Source organism: Nerophis lumbriciformis, linkage group LG03 (genome assembly GCF_033978685.3).
Source record: "Nerophis lumbriciformis linkage group LG03, RoL_Nlum_v2.1, whole genome shotgun sequence".
Taxonomy (NCBI): Eukaryota; Metazoa; Chordata; class Actinopteri; order Syngnathiformes; family Syngnathidae; genus Nerophis; species Nerophis lumbriciformis.
Window position 1 is genome coordinate 57,992,782 of NC_084550.2, and position 24,689 is coordinate 58,017,470.

General features: G+C 38.9%; 1 protein-coding gene across 1 annotated transcript in view; it reads right to left on the reverse strand.

Moving 5' to 3' along the window:
• col7a1 (collagen, type VII, alpha 1) overlaps positions 1 to 24,689 on the reverse strand; it is a 265,397-nt gene that overhangs the window by 211,811 nt on the left and 28,897 nt on the right. Inside the window, exons 3-4 of the mRNA XM_061930639.2 lie at positions 5,106 to 5,175; positions 4,871 to 4,963 (exon numbers count right to left, since the gene is read on the reverse strand). The gene's annotated coding sequence lies outside the window, so the exon portion shown is untranslated. The remainder of the gene's footprint in view (positions 1 to 4,870; positions 4,964 to 5,105; positions 5,176 to 24,689) is intronic.

Here is a 24,689-nt window from a genome sequence, read left to right on the forward strand (position 1 = left end):
CACCCGAATAAGTTTTTCAACTTGTTTAAGTCGGGGTCTACTTAATGGCATGTCATGCTTGTTAGTACAACTACAAACAATGTCGAGCTAGCTTGAAATGAGGGCTAATACTTTATTCGGACTGGACACTGGCCGAGTTAGTGGGCGGCCGAGAGTGGAGTCGGCTCTCTTGGTTGCTTTGTTGGGTCTGCTCCTGTCTCTGGCCATGCTCCCTCTTTCTTTTACTTTTTATTCATAGCTGTATGTAGAAGTGGCTGGTTGCATCAGGTCTGCTCTTTTAATGTCTTTAATGTCCTTTGTGTTCTTTGATGTTTCCCTCTTACACACTTGTAAGAGGGATGTGTGCTATGGCTATGAGTTGTTTTTTACATTGGCCTCAGTCTGGACCCCCCAACCCCCGCCCCCATTGTTTACCTGTATCTCAGCTTTTTTGCAAGGGGCGCCGGAAGTTGGCAGAACCGTCTGATGTCTGATCTTGAATGGGGTTGTGCTGAAAAATGTAATTTAATAAAGTATTTCTGATTCTGATAGATACTGTAATATGATTGATCATGTTTATCAATCAGTACAGATTAGTGTCCTATCGCATTGTGTTTTGCCTTACAAACTCAAAAGCCATTCAGCTGCTGACGCAAGACGCTAGCTTATACTAAGGCCGTAGCATGCCGTCGCAAGACGATGTGTTACTATGCTAGAAAAAGAGTTCCTCAGTGTTTGCACTTACATTAACAATGTGGCTAGAGCTTGGGTATTATACAGGTTCTAGAATGTAAAAAAAAGTATTTTTGCCGTTATTTGGATTAATTTTCAAAATGATTTAGAGGCAGAATGAATTCCTCCAGCACCCCCCGCGACCCCAAAAGGGACAAGCGGTAGAAAATGGATGGATAAATTGCTCACATTAGCAGCATTGCTAGCAATCCAGAATGAGCCAATAATTACAAATTAGAATGCAAAAAAAGACAACCTTTTATCTTCTTGTCTCTAATAAAGATAATGAACGATAAGCAAAATAAAAAAATTAAAAAAGTGCAGTTCCCCTTTAATGATACCAAAGGGTATATCGAAAGATATTTAATGAGCAACATGAAAAAACGAATTCGCCTTTACAAAGATAATTGTTAAAATTGAGAAGTATTTAACAATGTTGTTAATAACATTGTTCATTATCGGGTTCTTGTTCCTCCTCTTTAACAAGAGAGGATAAATGCAACCTCTGGGATTTTAAATTAGTATCCCCGCACAACACAAACACTTTTAGTAATACTGTTTTTGGAATAACTGGCAACACTAAACAGGCCCTAGTGTGTGAATGTGGGTGTAAATAGTTCTTTGTCTATCTGTGTTGGCCCTGCGATGAGGTGGCGACTTGTCCAGGGTGTACCGCACCTTACGCAGCTGGGATAGGCTCCAGGCCCCCATGACCCAAGAGGGACAAGCGGTATAATATAACTGATTGATTTTCATCTGTATACCCACACAATATCGAAAAATTTTAGTAGCGTACAGTAAAAATGCCAACATTTTTTAAAACTGTATGCACAACAACAACAACAACATTCAGCACATGTGGAGTAAAATTATGTGATATACATTTTCTGTATGCCTGCACAACACCAACAATTTTTAGGAATATGTTTAAATAAAATTATGTAACAGGTTTTTTTTCATCCGTATGCCCACACAAAAATAAAAACTTTTAGCATAATATGTGGAGTAAAATTACGTAACATTTTTTTTTCTGTATGCCCAAACAAACACTAACAACTTTTAGTAATATGGTTAAATGAATTTATGTAAGAGGCTATTTTTTAATCTGTATGCTTGCACATCAATAAAAACTTTTAGCATAATACGTGGAGTAAAATTATGTAACAGATTTTTTTCTCCATGCCTGCACAACGCTAACAATTTATTATAGTGTAGGGTAAAAGTTTAGATTTTTTTTTTTAATTAATCTGTATGATGGCACGACACTAAAAAAAGTTTAGCACATTATGTGGAATAAAATGATGGAAGATATTTTTTTTGTATGCCTACACAACACTAACAGTTTATAATAGTGTAGATTTAAAAAATTAAGATTTTATTTTTAAATCTGAATGCTTCCTCAACACTAAACAGGTTTAGCAATATGTGAAAATAAATAAATAAATAAATAAATACATATATATATATATTTTTTTTTTTTTGGGACTGGGATGAGAATCAGCACCTTCAAGTCCGAGTCCATGGTTCTCGCCCGGAAAAGGGTGGAGTGCCATCTCCGGGTTGGGGAGGAGATCTTGCCCCAAGTGGAGGAGTTCAAGTACCTCGGAGTCTTGTTCACGAGTGAGGGAAGAGTGGATCGTGAGATTGACAGGCGGATCGGTGCGGCGTCTTCAGTAATGCGGACGCTGTATCGATCCGTTGTGGTGAAGAAGGAGCTGAGCCGGAAGGCAAAGCTCTCAATTTACCGGTCGATCTACGTTCCCATCCTCACCTATGGTCATGAGCTTTGGGTTATGACCGAAAGGACAAGATCACGGGTACAAGCGGCCGAAATGAGTTTCCTCCGCCGGGTGGCGGGGCTCTCCCTTAGAGATAGGGTGAGAAGCTCTGCCATCCGGGGGGAGCTCAAAGTAAAGCCGCTGCTCCTCCACATCGAGAGGAGCCAGATGAGGTGGTTCGGGCATCTGGTCAGGATGCCACCCGAACGCCTCCCTAGGGAGGTGTTTAGGGCACGTCCGACCGGTAGGAGGCCGCGGGGAAGATCCAGGACACGTTGGAAAGACTATGTCTCCCGGCTGGCCTGGGAACGCCTCGGGGTCCCACAGGAAGAGCTGGACGAAGTGGCTGGGTAGAGGGAAGTCTGGGCTTCCCTGCTTAAGCTGCTGTCCCCGCGACCCGACCTCGGATAAGCGGAAGAAGATGGATGGATGGATGGATTTTTTTTATTTTTATTTTTTTACTTCACAAGCCTGTTTCGCAGAGAAACCTGTGAAACAGGCTTGTAGGGATGATATAGCCTCTATGTTTTTTCCTGACGTATATTCCGCTCTATCCCGGTATTGAGCACTGTATAACAGATAAACCACAGAAACCTTGATTTTATATATATATATATATATATATATATATATATATATATATATATATATATATATATATATATATATATATATAGTATGCCTGCACAACACTAACAACTTATAATAGTTTAGAATAACATTTCAGATTTTTTTTTTTGTTGCTTGCACAACACAAACATTTAGCATGATATGTGGAGTAAAATTATGGAATACCTTTTTTTGTATGCCTACACAACACTAACAACTTATAATAGTGGAGAGTAAAATGTCAGATTTGGTATTTTTTGTTAGTATTTTTTTGAATCTGTATGCTTGCACAACAATGAAAACGTTTAGCATAATATGTGGAGTAAAATTATGGAACATGTGTTTTTCTCCATGCCTGCACAACACTAACAATTTATAATTATGTAGAGTAAAAGCACCTCCAAAGACATGCACCTGGGGATAGGTTGATTGGCAACACTAAATTGGCCCTAGTGTGTGAATGTTGTCTGTCTATCTGTGTTGGCCCTGCGATGAGGTGGCGACTTGTCCAGGGTGTACCCTGCCTTCTGTCCGAATGCAGCTGAGATAGGCTCCAGCACCCCCCGCGACCCCGAAAAAAGGGAGAAGCGGTAGAAAATGGATGGATGGATGGAAAATGGTAGATTTTTCAAAAATCAGTATGCACGCAAGACAACCATAAAAAAATATATAATACTAACACATGGAGTAAAATTATGTACGTTTGTTTTAATACATATGCCCACACAACAATTAGCAAATCAATACTTGGAGTAAAATTTGGTGACAATTGTTTTCATTCCTTTTTAAAATTGTATTTTAGATCAATTATATTATTACCATAGTTTGCAGTGGTATACAACTCCAATAAATCATAATGACAGTATCTTTTTGGTCCTACAAATATTTGTAACACCCCGGAGTATGAAGCAAATCCCTCAGATGTATGTGCCGTCCATTTAAAGCCACAATTTCCTCAATGGCATGATCAAAGCCAAAGAATTGTGTGTGTGTGTGATTTTACAGATAAAGCGAGTGTGTCGCAGACTGATAAAAGCGTGATGGATGTGCAAAAGTGAGGGTGAGCGAGTCAGCGGGTCATGTTTGATAGACACACGGGTCTTCTTTGATTCCTTCATAAGGTAAAAGATGGATGAGGAGTCCCTTGTGAGGAGTGACCAGACAATCGCTCATATATACTGCTGACACTTTGAGCTGTGACTTAATTGAAAACCGACTCTTAGACTTTCAGCTCAGTCTGGCCCCCCTGAGGTGGGGGCCGACCTCTCTGGCCAACCCTTGGTGACCTTGCGTCGGGACCGGCTGGCCTGATTGATACTCACCTGGTTTTCATTACCTGTCAATCAACACGCTCCTTACATTGGCAGTCGTCATGGTAAGACGAGACTGAAAGGTCTTGACGCTTGCTTCTGCACTGAATGTTTTTTCCCCCTTCTCTATCCTCCTACCTGGCTCAGATACGTGATAGCTCCTTCAAAAGCTCCTCATCTGCTGCTGTATTTTGTTACTCGCCTGCACTGACTTACCTAACATGCATCCAGATGGAGTCATGACATGTATGAATAGGAATGATCATGAGGATCCCCGCTACACACACACATATCTGCACCAAGCATCTTAGCTCTGTGGTTAAAAGTCTCCCTCATGCTCATTTTTCCATATGCTGCTGAAATATCACCACTCTCAGCACGTTTTCTGGCAATAACAGTAGTCAAATGTAAACCAGGCCCCATATAGAGACTGATCGAGCGTGTCCACAAGCCAGCTCTCACCTTCCATTGCGTGTACAAGTTATTCCACACAGCACCCCACAGCAGTGAGTGCTCCCTCTTCCATAGTCTGCAGGCCGGGTGATCTCCACGAACCTAATGAGCCAAGGAGGAACGCAAGGCCATTACAACGAAACAAGAGCCTAAGTGTACACTCTGACAGTATAACATGTCTTAAAAATCAGCCAGCGTAACCTTGATCTCTCGGTTTCAAAGAGGTGAAAAAAGGACATTTAACCTTGCAGCGCGGCATATAAACACCTCCGATGGACACGGTGCAGCCCTGAAGCTCTCGTCCTCCGCTGCCACTGGGAAAATAAAGGAATAATCAATCAGCCTTTTTTGTAACCATGTAGCCAAAACCAACAGTTAGTGCTTATTTTTGTTTTAACCTTTTTTTGACCGCTAAACTTCTATTTAAAGACTCTTGTGCTGACTCACTCCTTGTTTTTGCACATTTATGTTTGGGGTATTATGATTGACGATTTTGATTTGTTCTTATATTTGTTTAAAAAAAAAAAAGATACAATATGCATATTAAATATGTATACATGTGTTTTTGATTGTGTTTTTACTTTCTAAAAAAACTGCAATATTACTTAGAGCAGTTGTCCCCAACCACCAGTACGGGGACCGGCACAGGTCCGTGACGCATTTGCTACCGGGTCGCACAGAGACATTGAATAATTTATAAACGAACGCATTCTCTCCCACTTAACTTTCATCAGTTCCACCAGACACATCATAGTAATAATAATAATAACAATAATAGATTTTATTTGTAAAAAGCACTTTACATTGAGTAAACAACCTCAAAGTGCTAGTGTATAAAAAAAACAATAAAACAATTAAAAATTAAAATTAAAATAAAAAAGATAATAAAAAGATAATAATATTTTTTTTTTTTAAACTAGAACAGCCACATAGCTAAAACTAGTTTGTATATATCTAAAAAAAAAGGCTTTTTAAAAAAAGAAGGGTTTTTAAGCCTTTTTTTAAAAGCATCCACAGTCTGTGGTGCCCTCAGGTGGTCAGGGAGAGCATTCCACAGATGTACTATACTGATAGGACTCCTGATAGGAAGTTGCCATTTGCTATATTTGTTAAATATTTCTTACATGGGACAATGCACATTAATAAACATATCAAATGTAAAGCTAGGTTCCATCTGCAGTCCACGAGATCAGATTAGATCAGGAACAAAGCGACCATAGTAGTTAAAGATGGAGAAATGCTAAATTGTTGTATATAATAATTGTGCTGAAGGAAGAAAATACACATTTCCTTTGGCCTAGTAAGTTAAAGTGCTGGTATTATTGGACATACTCCTATTACACAAGTAGTTAGCAATAACAGATGTATTTACGCATGGAAAATTGGAGCAAAAAAAGCTAACAGTGTATCTACGTATGAAATATTGCACAAAATATGAATGGATATGGAAATAGACAGAAATCTATTGTAACTAATGGCAAGTATGTCTAGCTTTATCATATATCCATGCTTTTGTCCTTGATTGTGATGTATCACCTATAACCCATCAGATACTAAAGCCAAAAAAAAAACCTACTACTAGCAAAAATGAGTACAAAACAAAAGTCTATGGAGAGCTTTTTTGCAAAGGCCAGGGGCTCCCACTAATTCAACGTTATGGTGAGTTTTTTTCATGTACTCATTTTTCATGCACTTATTTGCTATACATGTATTTATCTGCCACATGTGGAAAGCCGGTCCCTGAAAATAATGCCTACATTAAACCGGTCCCAGGTGCAAAAAAGGTTGGTGACCCCTGACTTAGAGTACAGATGTCAAACTCAAGCACTATGGGCCAGATTTGTCCCGGCACATCATTTTACATGGCCCACAAAAACCTGAAAATAATAATAAATAAAACGAAACACTTATCTGCTTGACTTAAAGGTGCTATTTGCAACTTCCTCACAGTAACATTTCTCAAGGCAAAAAAAATAGAACAAGAACATCATCGGCTAGTTTCAGTGTTTCCCACACATTCATTTATTTGTGGCGGCCCGCCACGAAAGAATTACGTCCGCCACAAATGGATTTTTCGGCTTTTGACTCGCTCGACCGCTCATAAAAGCAATGGGACTGTCTGTGAATGTTGCTTGTAGTTACACCTCCGGTGCAGTAGGTGGCGGTAGCCTACTATGCATTGTAACTCCGCCAATAGCACTTCATTCACCTGGTGAGCCAGAAGAAGAAGAAGAAGAAGAAGAAGAAGAGGGACGGACGGAATCAAAATACTCGCCGGCTACTTTTGATGGCGCTTCCTACGTTTCTACCTCAAACGTCCAAAAGCTGCTGAAAGCCTTGATCCAGGATGCCATTGGGGAAAAAACTTAAATGGTGCCTTTTGGCGACAGTTAGCAGCTTGGTGGCTCATAGCCGACTAGCTAACGCTTACTAGCGTGGTAGCATTGCTTCATTTTTACAGGTGTTATAGGTAGATAGTAGTGATGGGTCCGGCAACACCGATGCATGCGTCGAGCTCATAGAGCGAAACCCTGTGTCGGTGCGCGTACCGCTTTTAGAAAGTCACGTGACCGATCATGAGCTGTTTTCGTCACGTGACCAATACGCGAACTGTGTCGCACTGACGCCTCCTCTGTGCCCTGTGAGCGGCTCTTTTCTACAGCCGGAGAAATAATAACTAAGAAGAGAAAGCGTCTAAAATTGAATACGTTGGAAAAACTGTTTTTTTTTTAATAAAAATGTGTAAAAAATAAATAAATAATAATTTCCAGGTCCACAAGTATCCTCATTCACAACACGTTCTCTTAGATTTCCATGTTATGATACATGTTCACATTATTTATTGACTGTATCTAAAAAAGACAAAAAATATATTTTTATTTAAATGAAGTTATGAAATAATCCTAAATGAAATACAATGACTTGGTTTATATTATTGTATATACTAGGTTAGTGGTTCTCAACCTTTTTTCAGCAATGTACCCCCTGTGATTTTTTTTTAAATTCAAGTACCCCCTAATCAGAGCAAAGCATTTTTGGTTGAAAAAAAAAAGATGAAGTAAAATACAGCACTATGTCATCAGTTTCTGATTTATTAAATTGTATAACAGTGCAAAATATTGCTCATTTGTAGTGGTCTTTCTTGAACTATTTGGAAAAAAAGATATAAAAATAACTAAAAACTTGTTGAAAAATAAACAAGTGATTCAATTATAAATAAAGATTTCTACACATAGAAGTAATCATCAACTTAAAGTGCCCTCTTTGGGGATTGTATTAGAGATCCATCTGGATTCATGAACTTAATTCTAAACATTTCTTCACAAAAAAAAAATCTTTAACATCAATATTTATGGAACATGTCCACAAAAAATCTAGCTGTCAGCACTGAATATTGCATTGTTGCATTTCTTTTCACAGTTCTTTTTGACAGACATTTTAGTGACAAACCTGAGCTTGTGCTTCACTGAGTTTATGAACTTACATTCATATTTTGTTGAAGTATTATTCAATAAATATATTTATAAAGGATTTTTGAATTGTTGCTATTTTTAGAATATTTTTTTAAAATCTCACGTACCCCTTGGTATACCTTCAAGTACCCCCAGGGGCTCGCGTACCCCCATTTGAGAACCACTGTACTAGGTCATAAAATCAGTGTCAGTTGAGTCGGTCCATAGGTTGCCTGTAGGGATTTTTAATGTCCAGCAGATGTCAGTATTTAGTGACACAGTATCGACACAGTATCAATACAGTTTTGCAATGTGTCGAAACGCTTCATGACGCCTCATCAACCCATCACTAGTAGATAGGTTATAGCTGCATCGCTCGCGGCTCGTCATATATTTAACGTTAATCTGTGATTTCACCGAGCGTTTCACTGACGGTGAGCAGCCTGACGCTGCTTCATTAACACCGCCGCTGTTTGACTCGTGGCCCGGGGCAGACGCACGTAGTAACAGTGACGTGTTACAATACCGACGAGCTAACGTGTCCAGGTTATAACCATGTTGTCAATAAACACACATGGACTGAAGCTAAATTGTCCACTGTCCACTGCAGCATGTGAATGCAATGAAAAGAATAAAATCTGAGCCAACCAGCTGTTAAAATGTTGTCCAGGTTAATGTTTTGGCCATTAAAGGCCCTTCATTTCAAGATTTCAACTGTGATCGGGCTTTAAACAGGTGGCTGACCTGTTCAGATGAGTGTAGCTGCTACTGGTCAAATAATGTGAAATAGCATTTAATTTTACATGTATGCAATGCCATTTAAATGTAATTATAGATAATAATAATAATAAATACTGTGTAGTGTTGTAAATAGTCAACGGGAAGGATTCTAGTAAGATATAAGCCATGAGCACTACACAGCCAGAAAAAAACCAAGGCAGGACAAGTAAAAATATTGGGGCAAGTAGATTTGAGAAGTCAGGCAAGTAGAAAAAACCTTAACGTTGAACCCTGCATGTGTTGAGCTGCTGCCGCTTAAGGTTAGACGGCACTGTACATAGAGCGATTCTGCTCGTTAGTAATACATTCTAATGTTGGATGTTCACTCCTTCACACAGATGAGTATAGAAAAATATTTTCAACGGCCGAAAAGGGCTCGACTTGGAGAGGAGGTAGGCCTACAGTCCGGACCACAGGTGCGACCTGTTCAGCAGCAGGAAGAGGAGGAGGAGGTTGACTGACTGTGGCAGGACACCTCTGCCTCTGTTTCACTTCATGTTGCTGGTAAATAATATGGTTGTAGTAGTAGGCTAAAGTTAAATTATTTAATATTCACTAATTAAAGGGGCAGAGCTTTAAGAGACATTTTAGTTTTTATATTTTATAAGATATATTTTTTGTAAGATCCACAAATAATAAATATATTTCAGTGAATAACTAATTGTTCAAATCTGTATATAAATATGTACATAAAATGTTGTAATTATATTTCAACTCCGCGTTCTTCTTGGTCATCGCCGCCGCTGCCGGCACTAAACACCGCCCCCCCCCCGACCACACCACCACAAATAGATGCCTGTCCTGTGGGAAACACTGAGTTTATGTTACCATTAGTGCTTTTACAGAACACATTTGTTTGACAATTGTCTATATTTTTCACAGTTAAAATGTTTATGCAATAAAACATTTTACCGTTCCGAATAAAAAGATTGATGTTTATGGTGGTCAAACACGTACGCGCAGGAAGTGCGTGCACACATACAAAAGCAGACCAAGAGAAGTAACTAACATTTTGCAGTCATGTTGTTATTATGGAATATAATTTCAATGACAGCTAACGCTAGCTGTCCTAATTGCTATCATTTGCCAACAACACTTAAAGCTATTGGCGTGCATGTGTTACGTAAGTAGGTAATTACGTCATTACGTACGAAACGCCGTAAGAGGGCGGGATATACGGTGTAAAACACATTGGCGTCCTGTAGGCATCCGTGTAAATGCTGCAAAAACTAAATTAAAACAAAAATTGTACACTGTAAAAATTTAAATATATTTTTCGGTTAAAAAAAACTGGCAGTTGCCAGAATTCTGCGTTTAAAAAAACTGTGGTAACATTTTTACATTTACAGTAATACACAACAAAAAACAAAAATGTTGCCATTAAAAAACAGTGCTGTAAAAACCACTGTAAATTTTACTGTAAAATTCTAGCAACCATGTATGGCCGCAAAATCAGATTTTTTTTATTTATTTACAGTCTGTGAAAAATAATCAAAATACAAAAGGAAATTGTGTAATATCATCAAGAGGTGAATCCTTAATTATTAATCATGTATATTCACTGTTACAGCCATCCACTGAAGGCAGCCATAACTGTGATGTGGCCCTGTTTTAGAGAGAATTATCAGATGGGGCACTTTATTAGGTAGTTTGAGTGGTGATAACTGTATAGTAAAAGGCTTTCTGTTCTATTCCATACCTCATAAACACAATATACAGTAACACACCTGGTCTGCCAGAAGAATAAGAAGACAGAGCAGGAGGGATCAGTGTTGCTAACTTTGCGACATTGTCACTATATTTAGTGAGTAATCAGACCAGTCCCAGATACGGCGAATCTAGTGACTTAAAGACGTTTAAAGAGTCTGATATGTAGGCATATATATATATATATATATATATATATATATATATATATATATATATATATATATATATATATATATATATATATATATATAGGTATCCACTGACATCACATTTGGGAAAAATGTTTTATAAAAATCTCCGCCATGCCTCAATGATTTGGGACTCATGCAGATCCCAAATATACAACAGCAGGTTCCAATAGGTAGGATAAGTTGGTGTTGCATAATAGGTCCACTTTATGAAAATCGAACCTCCCGTCACGGCAACGCAAAGGCTTTGATTGGTCGGCGTGTACTTCAGTGTTCCCTGTGTGTCTAGGACTCTACGCACGGAGAAGCAGCCTCGAGTTACACGCCATTGCTGCCGAGGTCGGATCAATTTCAACAAAACTGACAGTATGATGCAGTGTTTGGCCCCTCCTTTTGCAAACTGCAACCACAAAAAAATTTAATAAATTGTTAAATTACACTTGGGGTGCAACGATTCAACGACAATAAAATGTAATACATTTGTCGACATAGTCGTGACGTAATCACCGCGAGTATGCGCCACCACTGGCATCAGCATTGCGGGTGAAAACAATGTAAAGTGTGGGAATATTTCCTCCTATTCCTGTTAAAAATATGAATGCTTTGCTGATTTTGCAAAGCATATGTTTGTATGACACTACATGTGTGATACGGGAGCATTAAAAGGGGAGGAATTTCGGACATCGGCAGGATGAGGTCTCAACTCGGTAAGATTGTTAGCTAGCTAGCTAGCAAGGTAAAAGCTAACAAGAGTGAGACAAAGTTGCGAGAAAAATTATTTAACCATCATTTTAAAAGTCTGCCAGCTAAAATTTGTCTAAATCAATTCAAGTACTTTTTAAAGCAGCATCAATTTGCATTGCAATTAAGAAAGGCGGAATAATCGCACACACACGCTAAACATTAAGCACCAATCTATTAGATAGCTAAAGTGTTAAGAATTAATCAATGATACAAATATATACATTGAGACTTTTAGAATGCTAAAAATGCCAGGAGTTAATCAATAATATATCAGTGTGCAGCTTTTTAAACACATTAAAAAATGCTTGTTTCTTTTTTGAGCAAGTTAGTTTTGTTGGTTGTTGTTATTGCTATTACAACTGTCCTTTTTTTTCTTTAAATAAATGTGTTTTACTTTGCACTTTTCCTGTCCTTACTTTTAAATGGACAAAAGTTTAATAATTACTCAAATGTTTGTAACAGACTAATGAGCAGCATAGTAACAGTATAAATACACATTCATGAACGAATTAGTCATCTTTGTTGTTAGTAAGCACATGCCTAAAAATATCTCAAGCTGAATTTGAAAAGTTGATGGCTAAGTTAGAGCCACTGAATCTGTGTATACACCAAAAACTGAAATCTAAGTAAGATTACATATCTCAAATAAGGGTGATATTTGCTTATTTTCTGTCTGATATGATAATTCTTCTCACTATGCAGATTTTATGTTAGTGTTTTACTTGTTTTAAGAGTTTTGGTCCTAAATTATCTCAGTAAGATATTACAGCTTGTTGCTGAGATTTTATGACCTATATTGAGTAAAACATGCTTGAAACTAGAATATCAACTGTTGCAAAGCTGTGTCATCAACACTCACAAGTATAAAACTGCTTTTTCAAAGTAATAATTTCTTATTTCAAGCATGAACAAAAAAATCATGACTTTGACACAATTGTGTCTCATATTAAAACAGATGACAGCCAAATGAACTTTGCTGTTTTATTTTCAATGAAACAGGAGAAAATATGTACTCATATAGTAGGACAGTTGGCACAGTTAATATTTAAACATGTGACATCTCAAACTATTTTGAACAGAAATAGTTCATGCACATTCAGGTAAATTCTTCAAAATGACAATTAAAAAAATTTGGCTGGGGGCCGGGCTGTATGTATGTATGTATATATATATATATATATATATATATATATATATATATATATATATATATATATATATTCCTCGCGCACTAATTTAAAGAGCATGCACTTGGCGCGATGATGTCATGTTATCGATTGGAAAATGCATTTTTAGACAATATGATTTGCCTGAGCGGCTAGTAGACCCCGAGAGTAACAAGCGGTTGCCTTGTTGCCTTTCCATTAAGAAAAATAAACTAGTTTTTAGTGTAAGTTTGCTGGTTTCAAGAAATGTAATGCCGAGCGCAAATCATTATGTAAAGATAATGGCACTAGCATTTACTTAATTTAAGAATATGTTTCAATATATTGAGAAAAAAGGTCTCATTTTTTTTTTCCTGTCAAGAAAAGGGCACTTGTTATTAGTGAGAATATACTTATTTTAAGGTATTTTTGGGTTCATTGAGGTTAGCTAATTTTACTTGTTTTGGAAAGTCTTGACAAGCCAAATTTTCTTGTACTCTTGGCAGATAATTTTCCTTAGTTCAAGTAAAATACCCCTAATTTTTGTATTTTTTTTCTTCTTGTTTTTGAACACTGACTTTTTGCAGTGTACGCTTTATAATCCGACGAGTCGACTGATCGTTAAAATAGTCGATGACGAGTCGACTATCAAAATAGTTGTTAATTGCAGCCCTATTTAACACACACTTAAATTACATAAAGTATCTGTCAATGTCAATCCCAAAAAGTATGATCATTTTAAAAGAGATAGTTGTAGTGGTGCACTTCTTTGCAGAATGCACTTAAAAAAGCAATGCCTTCTTTTACTGTCACAGTGAATGTATAAGTGTTTTTTGGGGCCAGATGAAGCCGGGTCATGCAGGTCCTTGGGGGCCTGACTCAAGGGTTAACAGCCTGGCAAAGTGCCGTAAGTCATAAAAGCTATATAAAACTTGACTATTGTTTAAAACAGGGACCAGTTAGAGTCCAGAAGGGGACCGCAACTCACTTCTCTCAGAAGCACAACGTCATCCAGCTATGGCCTGATGGGATATATATTTGCTGTCGTCACAATCCTTTAAGATCTTGTATCATTAGTGAGTGCATGAACATACCACACATCCCTTGGAAAGCTATAAGAATATAATATGATGTAATGTTATTTACAGGGAAAAAAATGGTCACATTATCTGACCTCGACTTTGTAAAAGGGCAAATCCTGGCCAGTGAAGCAAATTAAAGAGTCCAAACCAAAACTATTTCAGCAGCTGATTTAAAGTGCAGCTCTCTGACATCCTCTTGGATGACTTTGCTGTGGTATGCGGTGGGTGCGATGAAAGTGCATCCCCTGGGAAATATTATGTTACGCTGCTGCTTTTTAAATCAGAAATAGGATTGAAAATACAACATTGCAATGTTAGTTTGGATCAGCAGCTGATCAGGCAACCGTTCAAACTGATGTCACATTTGGATAACGTTACTTTCCTTTATTTTCGCATGTATTCCTAGTTAACACTGCATACTTTTGAGACTTGACACCTACTTCTGAAATAAAATAGTGAGCATTGTTGGGATTTTAAATTTGTTTTTAAAAGTACTGTCAAACGAACAATATTTTTGAAACAGATTAATCACAGGTTACTACACGTTTGCATGATTGAAATTAACTTAAAAAAAAGACCCCAATGCAATTTGATTGTCAGAATGTCATACAGTAAAGTTAAGTTGAAGTTAAAGTACCACTGATAGTCACACACACATTAGGTGTGGTGAAATTATCCTCTGCATTTGACCCAGCCCCATGTTTCACCCCCGGGGAGGTGAGGGGAGCAGTGAGCAGCAGCGGTGGGCGCGCTCGGGAACCATTTTGGTGATTTAACCCCCAATTCCAACCCTTGATGCTGAGTGCCAAGCAGGGAGGTAATGGGTCCCATTTTTATAGTCTTTGGTATGACTCGGCCGGGGTTTAAACTCACGACCTACCGATCTCAGGATGGACACTCTAACCACAAGGCCACTGAGCATGTTTACCTTGAATTATTTGTTCCAAACTTGCTAACAGTTTTATTTAAAGTCTCATCTTGCCAGCCTTACAGGTAACCATCCGCATTTAAGGTAAGGGAGCATGTGCGCTGATTAATCTGTATAAGTAATTAATGCGATAACTCATGTGACAAATCACTAAAAATTAACTTATTTTAGACAACCCTAGTTTTTAAATAAATAAAACTTAAATGAGTCAGTAAAGCTCCTCTCACACAGGGGCGTATCCCTCTAAAGCACGCAAATGCATTTGATCAAGACCATCACGCAATTGTAAAAACAAACAATAAAACACTCAAGACAGCGCAGACCTCTGCCAGGCCTTAACTCCCAATAGTAAATAATCCTTTTAAACAATCCTGAATCCAGATCGCCCCCAAAATCTAATCACCTATACATCCATACGTATATACCTATACCTATACCTATACACACGCACACGCACACACACACACACACACACACACACACAGACACACACACACACACACACACACGGGTTGTGCGGTATACATACTAATAAAGTAGCGCGGTACTAGTCCAATCCAAACCAATCCACTTTATTTATATAGCACATTTAAACAACAAAATGTTTCCAAAGTGCTGCACAACAATATTAAACACAATTAAAAACAATATAAAATAAATATGATTAAAAACAATTTCAAAGGGTAAAACCAATTAAAACAGTAAATAGAAAGAAACATTTTAAAAACACAGAGGACAACAGAGGACCACACAACTCACGTAGTGTTAAAAGCCAGAGAATAAAAGTGGGTCTTAAGACGAGATTTAAAACACTCCACTGTGGGAGCAGTTCGAACATGGAGGGGCAGAGTGTTCCAGAGCTTAGGGCCGACCACAGAGAAGGCCCTGTCTCCCCTGGTTTTAAGTCTCGTCTTGGACACCACAAGCTGGAGCTGGCTCTCGGACCTCAGAGCGCGCGCAGGATTGTAAGTTTGGATGAGGTCAGAGATATACTGAGGTGCCAGTCCATGTAAAGCTTTAAAAACAAACAGCAAGGTTTTAAAATCAATTCTAAAATGAACAGGGAGCCAGCGCAAACTCTCAAGGATTGGGGTTATATGCTGGCGTCTCCTGGCCCCTGTTAAAAGTCGTGCTGCCGCATTCTGGACTAACTGCAACCGGGAGAGAGCTTTTTGGCTAATGCCAGCATAAAGTGCATTGCAGTAGTCCAGGCGACTTGAAATAAAAGCATGCACGACTTGTTCAAAAAGGTTAAAAGATAAAAACGGTTTTACCTTTGCTAAAAGACGAAGATGATAAAAACACGATTTTAAAACGCCATTGACTTGTTTGTCAAGTTTAAAATCGCTGTCTATAGTGTCGGCAAGGCTGGTGACTTTGGGACGCACATAATTTTGCAATGGTCCCAAGTCAGTGAGGGCCGGACCAAACACTAAAATTTCCGTTTTTCCCTCATTCATTATTCAAAAATTCTGGGCTAACCAAGCCTTGACGTCGCATAGACAGTTGAGAAGGGGTGTCAGGGGGCCGTGGCCTTTTGAAATAGGCATATAAATTTGGCAGTCGTCTGCATAAAAGTGATAACACTCCATGCCTCTTAAAAATCTCTCCAAGAGGGAGGAGATATAGAGCGAACAGGATGGAGCCAAGAATAGATCCCTAGGGGACACCACAGTAAAGCGGAGCAGAAGAAGAAATGGCGTTCCCCAGCCTGACAGAGAAGGACCTTTCTGACAGGTAGGATCTGAACCACTCTAATGCAGTCCCCCTGACACCCACACAGTCTCTCAGGCGATCTAAAAGAATTGTGTGGTGGACTGTGTCAAAGGCAGCTGTAAGATCTAAAAGCACTAAAATGGCAGAGCTGCCAGAATCAGATATTAAAAGCAAATCATTAAAAACCTTTAAAAGTGCAGATTCAGTACTGTGCAAAGCTTTGTATCCAGATTGAAATGGATCTAAAGTGCTATTTTCATCTAAAAAAGGCTGTAGTTGCGCCAAAACACATTTCTCCAAAATTTTTGACACAAAAGGTAGTTTAGAAATGGGCCGATAATTTGACAAACTTGTAGGATCAAGACCCGTTTTTTTTATCAAAGGCTCAACAACAGCTCCTTTACAAAAAGAGGGCACACTGCCAGAAATCAAGCTGCTGTTGATGTCCCTAACAGACAAGTCAATAGAGTCCCAGACTTCTTTAAAAAAGCGAGGGGGGACTGGGTCTGTGGGACAGGACGAGGGTTTTAGTTTGTCAACTATTCCTGTAAGCTCAGGCATGGACACAGGCTCAAACTGACAAAACACAGCCGAGCACCGAGTGGCCACATTAAAACTCAATGGAGAAGGAGAAAGATTTGCCCGAATAGTAGCAACCTTGTCGTTAAAAAAGGAGAGACATTTTTCACAAGTTTCCCTTGTCATCTCCAGTGAAGTGGCTGGATTCGGATTAACAACAGAACTAATCGATTAAAAAGAACACGTGGCTTGTTGATACTATTTGAAATTAAGTCTGACAAATATTTAGTTTTTTCAGCTTTAACCACACTTTTTTACTAGTGAACTAAAAACGATAATCTGCTGCCTTTGAAAAATACCGTTACTTTTTTTTTTCAATCACATGCTGCCGTACAGCGGTGACATACAGAGCCGAGGCATATGTTGTTGACTGTGTCAAAACACACACACAAAGCGCATACAAGGAGAGGAAAAATGGCAAAAAACGGCAATTCCACTGGTTAATAAAGAGGGCACGTGTAGCGTAATATTGAGGTATTTAGGTTTCCTTGAATAATCGTTGATAAATATATATGGTTATTGTTTCAAAAGATTTTCTGTTACAATGAAGCCAATAATGACAATTTTGTGGTCCCTTTTAATTTGAAAAGTATCGATATACATGACAGACAGACATACAGAAATACATAACGACCTTAGTTAGATTTGGTACAAATCTGGTAAAAATAGCAGACAAGGGACTTTACTTTTCACAGTTTAAGTCACAACGGAAGCATTACCCCAAAAAGGTAAACAATAAAGCTTTCCTTTAACGTCACACAACTTATTTTAATCTTTTATTATATGTTAAACCAGGAGTTCACTGGCAGTTGTAGAACATATGTCATTGTCTTTCGTTTCCCCACAATAAGACAACTTTACTGCCTACTTGTTGTCAGAGCGCATGCTGCTGATTACAGAAAGTGCTGCTAATCCCAATGTGGTCAGACAAACAAAACGCAAATCGTTTGTTAACATTTCCACCTTGGCAGAGGCCCCCGGCGCTCCACCGAGTGCTATTCTAGTTCCATGTGCCGACCATGTTAAATATACGAGGTTCAGTTCTGGGGTCTGTGGTTCCACAGAACAGAAGGGACAGAAAAGGGGGTGCAGTAGCTGGACACGCTTGCTTTGAGCGCATGGGCCGCTTCCTGTGAATGCAGGAAACGCACATATTGGAAACAGATTTCCTCCAACACATGACTTAAGCCAACTTGTGAGAGCAGCCTGTACACACAGAGGAAGGCCTTCAGGGAGACGGTGGCCCTCGAACCCATCCAAATCCTCATCAGAAAATGCTTTTCCGTGCAAAAAGCCTTTCCGTAATTATTTGTTCACTTTTACAACCGTGTCTCCCCCCTCCTCACCAAACCGCTGCTTCTCCTCCTCACTCACCCGGGGTTCATGTTTCACTGTTTGGTTTTTCAAAACGTCAACACACAGGAGCCATGCCTGTGTGGAGGGGCTGTACAGTCCCAGTGAGACGGACTATCTGGGGCCCAAACATAAATACAGCATTGCGACACGCTCGCTTTTAAACGCTCGAGAGGGAGGAAGTTATCGTCTGGTTGTCACAGCGCGAGCAGACGCTCATCTGTTGAGTGTATAAAAGTGTCAGGAGAAAGCCCAGTGACCCTGGACTCAACCCAAACACACGTTATGTCGAATGGAGCATGCAGAGACACACATGTGGGGCATGTGCAGGCATAAGCATGCATTCTTCTCCATCGCCGTGTTTGCATTTCTAAGACCCGAGGCCTTAACTTACCACCACGTGCCTTCTTAAAGCTCTTAAATGAGGGTACGGTTAAAAAGCTTTCCTGGCCAATGTCTTTTCACTGCATTTTTAATCAGTCTTCCATTAAGAAAAGACAATTACCAACCAGTCTTCTCGCGCATCGGTTATCTGCGACCACCATGCACGGCAGAACAGCTGTTTGGAAGTGTGCAGGTATCAGCCAGTAGCCTCCATCGTCCCTCACGGGGGCTGTATAACAGGGATTACCATGGAGATAACCCTCAGGTCAAAGGAAGTGTGCCAGCTCCGAGACCCCCCATGCTGCAAAGCAACGCATGGTAATAAAGCTATCGGCAATATGTCAGAAACTTTTTAGAAATGATATGCATCTTGCTTATTTTTTTTATTCTTAATCGCATTTGTTGTGATGAATTTTAATATGTAATATAGTGGTATACGAGAATAATTGGTGCTGTATTGCAGTTCGTACCTCAAAAAAAAGTAATGCTAAAAACACTTTGAAATTAATTTAACCGATGCTTTGAATTTGTAATGAACCAACGATGCGATAGGACACCAATCTGTACTGACTGAAAAAAATTAACAATCATATTACAGTATCTGTAAAGTATTAGCCCACATTTCATGGTTTGTTTTTACACAGCTAGCTCGACAGTGTATGTACTGTGGTTGTACGGTGATGTGCTACATGTATTACGAACAATAGTATAGTGACTTACTCGTCTGTTTGGTCAAGCTGGCTGGTGACGTTTCTAGTTGATTTGGGCACTCCATTAATTCGGCAAAGCTTAACTCAAAAGTTCCAGATTTGCAGCGTGACCAAGTCGCACTGTCCTCACTCTCAGCTTCCCTTTGCTCCAACGTCTCACCCTCTTTTTCGTGCTCGCTTCTGTAAGCAGTAGTTCATTCGCCATTGGTATATTCAGCTTTAAAAATATAAAAGTTATGAATCCTCATTTGTCCAAAAATAGTCGTCTTTGCTGTCTGTTACCAAGTCTGCCATGATTAGAAGACACACGCGTTTGTTTCCGGAAGTATGAACACATGTGTTGCCGGAAGTCAGATGTGTGCTGCTATGGAAACGGAAATAAATGCGCCAGGGAAGGAAGTCCTTTGATTAAAATGACCAAAAATAAAGTAAATATTGTACATATCACATAGTGTTAAGAAGGTGTCTGTTACTACATTATATATATATATATATATATATATATATATATACCGTATTTTTCGGACTATAAATCGCAGTTTTTTTCATAGTTTGGCCGGGCTCCAGTGTGATTTATATATGTTTTTTTCCTTCTTTATTATGCATTTTCGGCAGGTGCGACTTATACTCCGAAAAATACGGTGTGTGTATATATATATACTTGCAGTGTGTATATAAAACGTTGAGGGTTTTGAAGTTGGTTTTAGAGGGCTTTGAAGGCTACAACAGTGACTCCCTTTAGTGGCATCTTGCAAGCGTTTATCATCTTTAAAATATATATATATATTTTTAAAGATCTGTGTTCTTGTCTCTGGTGAACAATAGGCAAAATTCCCCTAAAAATTGCAGTTCCTCTTTAAATAACCAAATATGATATCTTGCCTCAAAATAGTATTAAGACCTTCCATTTCTTGAACCAAAAAGTAAGTTTCCATTGGTTGGAAATGCACTTCCATGATTGAGTATCTCCATCTAATCCTCTTCAGTCCCACCATGGTTCACATCTTTCCTTTTGTCCTCTCCTGTGGTGGTGGTTCAAACCTCATTACCTTGAAAAGGTGGAGCTATCCTGACAATCTACCATAAGGTGTTTTGTGCGAACAGATGCTGGTGCATTACATTCTCCCTCATTAGCATGTAAATCAATTTAAAACTCAACATATTTTCTTTTTCCCACCATTCGTGCAATGTTTTAATTAAACACAATCCTGACGATATCCCATGTCGCCACATGTGCTAGAAGCCACCAAGGACGGAAGTAAACCACCCGGGGAGGACTAAATGTTCTAAGGCTATGAAGATTAAGTTCCATTCGTGTGGTTAAGGGGACTCTCACATGGGAATGTTTTGTTTTTTAATGAAAAAGAACAGTTTCAGACTGGGTACTGTGACCCTCTGCAGGGAGAGAATGTGCTCCCTGCATCTCTGGGGCCTCACCAAGTCTATATATGAGCATCACCACCTCCTTGGGGCTTGAGATGCTTGAGTTTGGGAGGTTTGTCTTGGCAGAGGCCCGGTGATTAAAAACTTGGATGGAGACGGGAGAATTGCCAAACTGAGTTATAGCAAAATGCTCAGTTCTCATCCAAAGACAATGTGGTCTAGGGCCATGTCCACACGGACACAGAGAGTTTAAAAAACACATATTTGGGGTTAAATTTAATTTCAAAACTGTCTATGTCTACACACAAACGCATACACCTGCTGTAATGCACTTTTTGTCCAATCAGAAGTCTGGAAAAAGCAGCAATAGCTGACTTGGTGGCATTACACCTCCTATTATGTTTATTTTGATCGACTTTAGATGTACAATGACATGTACATTATCTTTAAAACCAGCCTGCACGTACACAGAGCCCTGGGAACATTATCAAAGAGCGAATGCACGCCTGTGCTGCTGAAACCCAACACTCATAGAATTAGAACATGTTCAGCAACATGGTGATGTATTATTACATGTGCAGTGAAGTGTACATTATTTCTAAAATCAGCACACACTAACGAGCCAAGGAAACCCTTTTGCATGTTTAAGTGCCCATATAAAGCACACAGACGTTCATGTGCCGCTGAAAAACTCTCGGGGAATTATAAAGCATTTAATCATCAATATAGTACATGTGCAATGAAGTGTATATTGTCTTTAACGTCAGTACACACTACAAGGAGGACGCTACATCATGTTTTTTTAAATAAGGACTAAAAACATAAGATAATGTTGCACCTTTCTTATGGCACAGAGCAAAAAAGTATTGCTTGTCAAAGTTGTCCCATCAGGTGGCGGTTGGACAGCAATCATATCCAAAACAGCTGACTGCCATTCGCGCCGGTGGGAGTGTCGCAAAGCCAATTTTGATGTGTAGTTTTTTTATTAATGTTGAGTGAAATTAGCAGCATGTTTACATTCAAATATACAGTAATTCCTCTTATAGTGTGTTTCAAGCCAGCAAGGCAGTGTTGTTGAGCTTTGGAAATGACAGCGCAGAACTGTGACGTCATCACAAGTGTCCGTTCGAGCATGTACACGCATACGCCAAGCGGATTGTTTTGGAACTCTACACTTTGGCCAGCATTTGCAAAAGTCTACGTTTTTAAAGACAAAAGTATGCGTCTGCATGTGGACAAGACGCAGAGATAAGTATGCGTTTAAGTATTCGTGTTCGTGTGGACATGGCCTAGTAGCCTACCACTGTTTTTACACTTCACTTCCTATTTTCACTCCTCACCAAGCCATCTTTCTATCATGCAAATCCCCTTCTGTGCCCACCTGCATCTGCTTAATATGATTAAGGGGCTGGTTTTGGTAAAAGAAGCCCTCAATACACAGAAACACGTTTGGCACCTGGATTCCCAGGAGAGGTGAGACTGCTGCACAGTGCATTGTAGCACCTGTAATGAGTTGTTCACCAGCTGCATCTGGATCACGTCTGGAGGTTATATTACAGCCATTGCCTCTGCTGATTTATGTACGTGCATTAAGGGTTGGATTTCTGCCCATGACTAGAAGCTCAGTTAGCAGATTTAATCCATCTTAAATATATGGAAGCAGGGCAAAAGGTGAAACAAACCGTATATTTGGAGAGAGCAGTTTCTTTGCAGTGAACATCACTGCAAAGAAGTGCAGAGGCCATTTACCCAACATTGATTTTAGCCAATTAAATTATGCATGTTTTTGCAGCAAAGTACATATAAAAATATGGATACAATTATTGGTGCCATTTTGGTAAAGACAGAAAAATCCACTATGGTTGTTGAAGTCAATCAATCAATCTTTATTTATATAGCCCTAAATCACAAGTGTCTCAAAGGGCTGCACAAGCCACAACGACATCCTCGGTACAAAGCCCACATACGGGCAAGGAAAAACTCACCCCAGTGGGACGTCGATGTGAATGACTATGAGAAACCTTGGAGAGGACCGCATATGTGGGTAACCCCCCCCCCTCTAGTGGAGACCGAAAGCAATGGATGTCGAGTGGGTCTGACATAATATTGTGAGAGTCCAGTCCATAGTAAGTAACTTGAAAATGACAAAAAAAAACTAAAATACAAAATATAAAACTTGACAAAATGCATAATTGACAAGCTACAAACTTTCTGGTAGACAAATCTGCAGCTTTTTGGCACGTCTCGTAGGGCTGGACGATTGTGGCACAACATTTTTTTTTTTAAAGGGGTATAAATTAGTAACAAATAAACAAGTACAATAACAATAGTAACAATACATTAAATTAACAATAGAAATATGAATAAAATATCAAATTCAGCGTTTTCCTTTGAATTTTTTTAAATTCAGTTTTTTTACCTTTTACACTTATTTTACCACTATAGAGTGTGTGTTTTTGTGTAATATATAAAATATTTGGTAATAAATGCAAAAAACTTTACATTTATTGTTGCAATACATCTTTGGACAATTTTGACGAGTATTTTAGGTCAAAGTATAAGAATTTTAAGTACAATATGCTTGTGTTAGGTACTTTTTGTGTTAGGTGTTTTGAAATCTGTATTGAATGATGCTAGCGCCTCATGTTTGCTTTCGAATTTTGTTTTACACACATGCTGCATAGTAGTCAGGCAAGACTTGTCGTAGTTCGGCAGTGCAAACAGAACTTTGGTTTTCACTGAAATTAATATTGAACAATGATTAAAATAAAAATATAAGCTACATGCTTGCTGTCCGTTAATATACAATGTGAACTTTCTCACGCTGTGATTGTCTACATGCTTGTTGGTCAGAAGATACAATGAAATAAACATTATTTAAAAGCACTACTTATTTGTACAACAGGAAAACGAGGCAGTTGCTTTCGATGGGTAGTTTGTTCTAGGCAAAGATTTGAAATATTTGCGTTTGTGCGCATGCTCAGTAGCAGTGGGTTGCAGACATCGACAGAACACCGGCACTGGGGAGAGATTCTAATTAAAAGTTGCAAAATCAAATACATGTCAGAATGTATGTGATTTAACAGAATCTGGACAAAAATGCATATTTTCAAGAAATTATCTTTTCAACATCTTTTAAAATAATTCTTCTTGCATGTTCTCGCCGTGACTGCGTGGGTTCCCTCTGGGTACTTCCTCCCACCTCCAAAGGACATGCACCTGGGCATAGGTTGATTGGCAACACTAAATTGGCCCTAGTGTGTGAATGTTGTCTGTCTATCTGTGTTGGCCCTGCGGTGAGGTGGCGACTTGTCCAGGGTGTACCCCGTCTTCCACCCGAATGCAGCTGAGATAGGCTCCAGTACCCCCCGCTACCCCGAAAGGGACAAGCGGTAGAAAATGGATGAATGATAATGGAATATCAACACAGCATCTTCAGTATAATTTTCAATATTTGCAATGCAAAGATCGAGATTCAACTAAACTTGATCCAATAACTACACGTTTTCTTTGTGTCCAGACTTTAGGGAGATCCTGTATGTTAGAAGCTTTTGTGTTGAAATGAGTTTGATTCGGATTGCAATGCACAATCTATACTCGACTTACTCGTAACTAGTCCCACTGCTTATTATGTTTGTCAAAATTAATTAGAAGGGTAGTCATTTGTTGTGTTC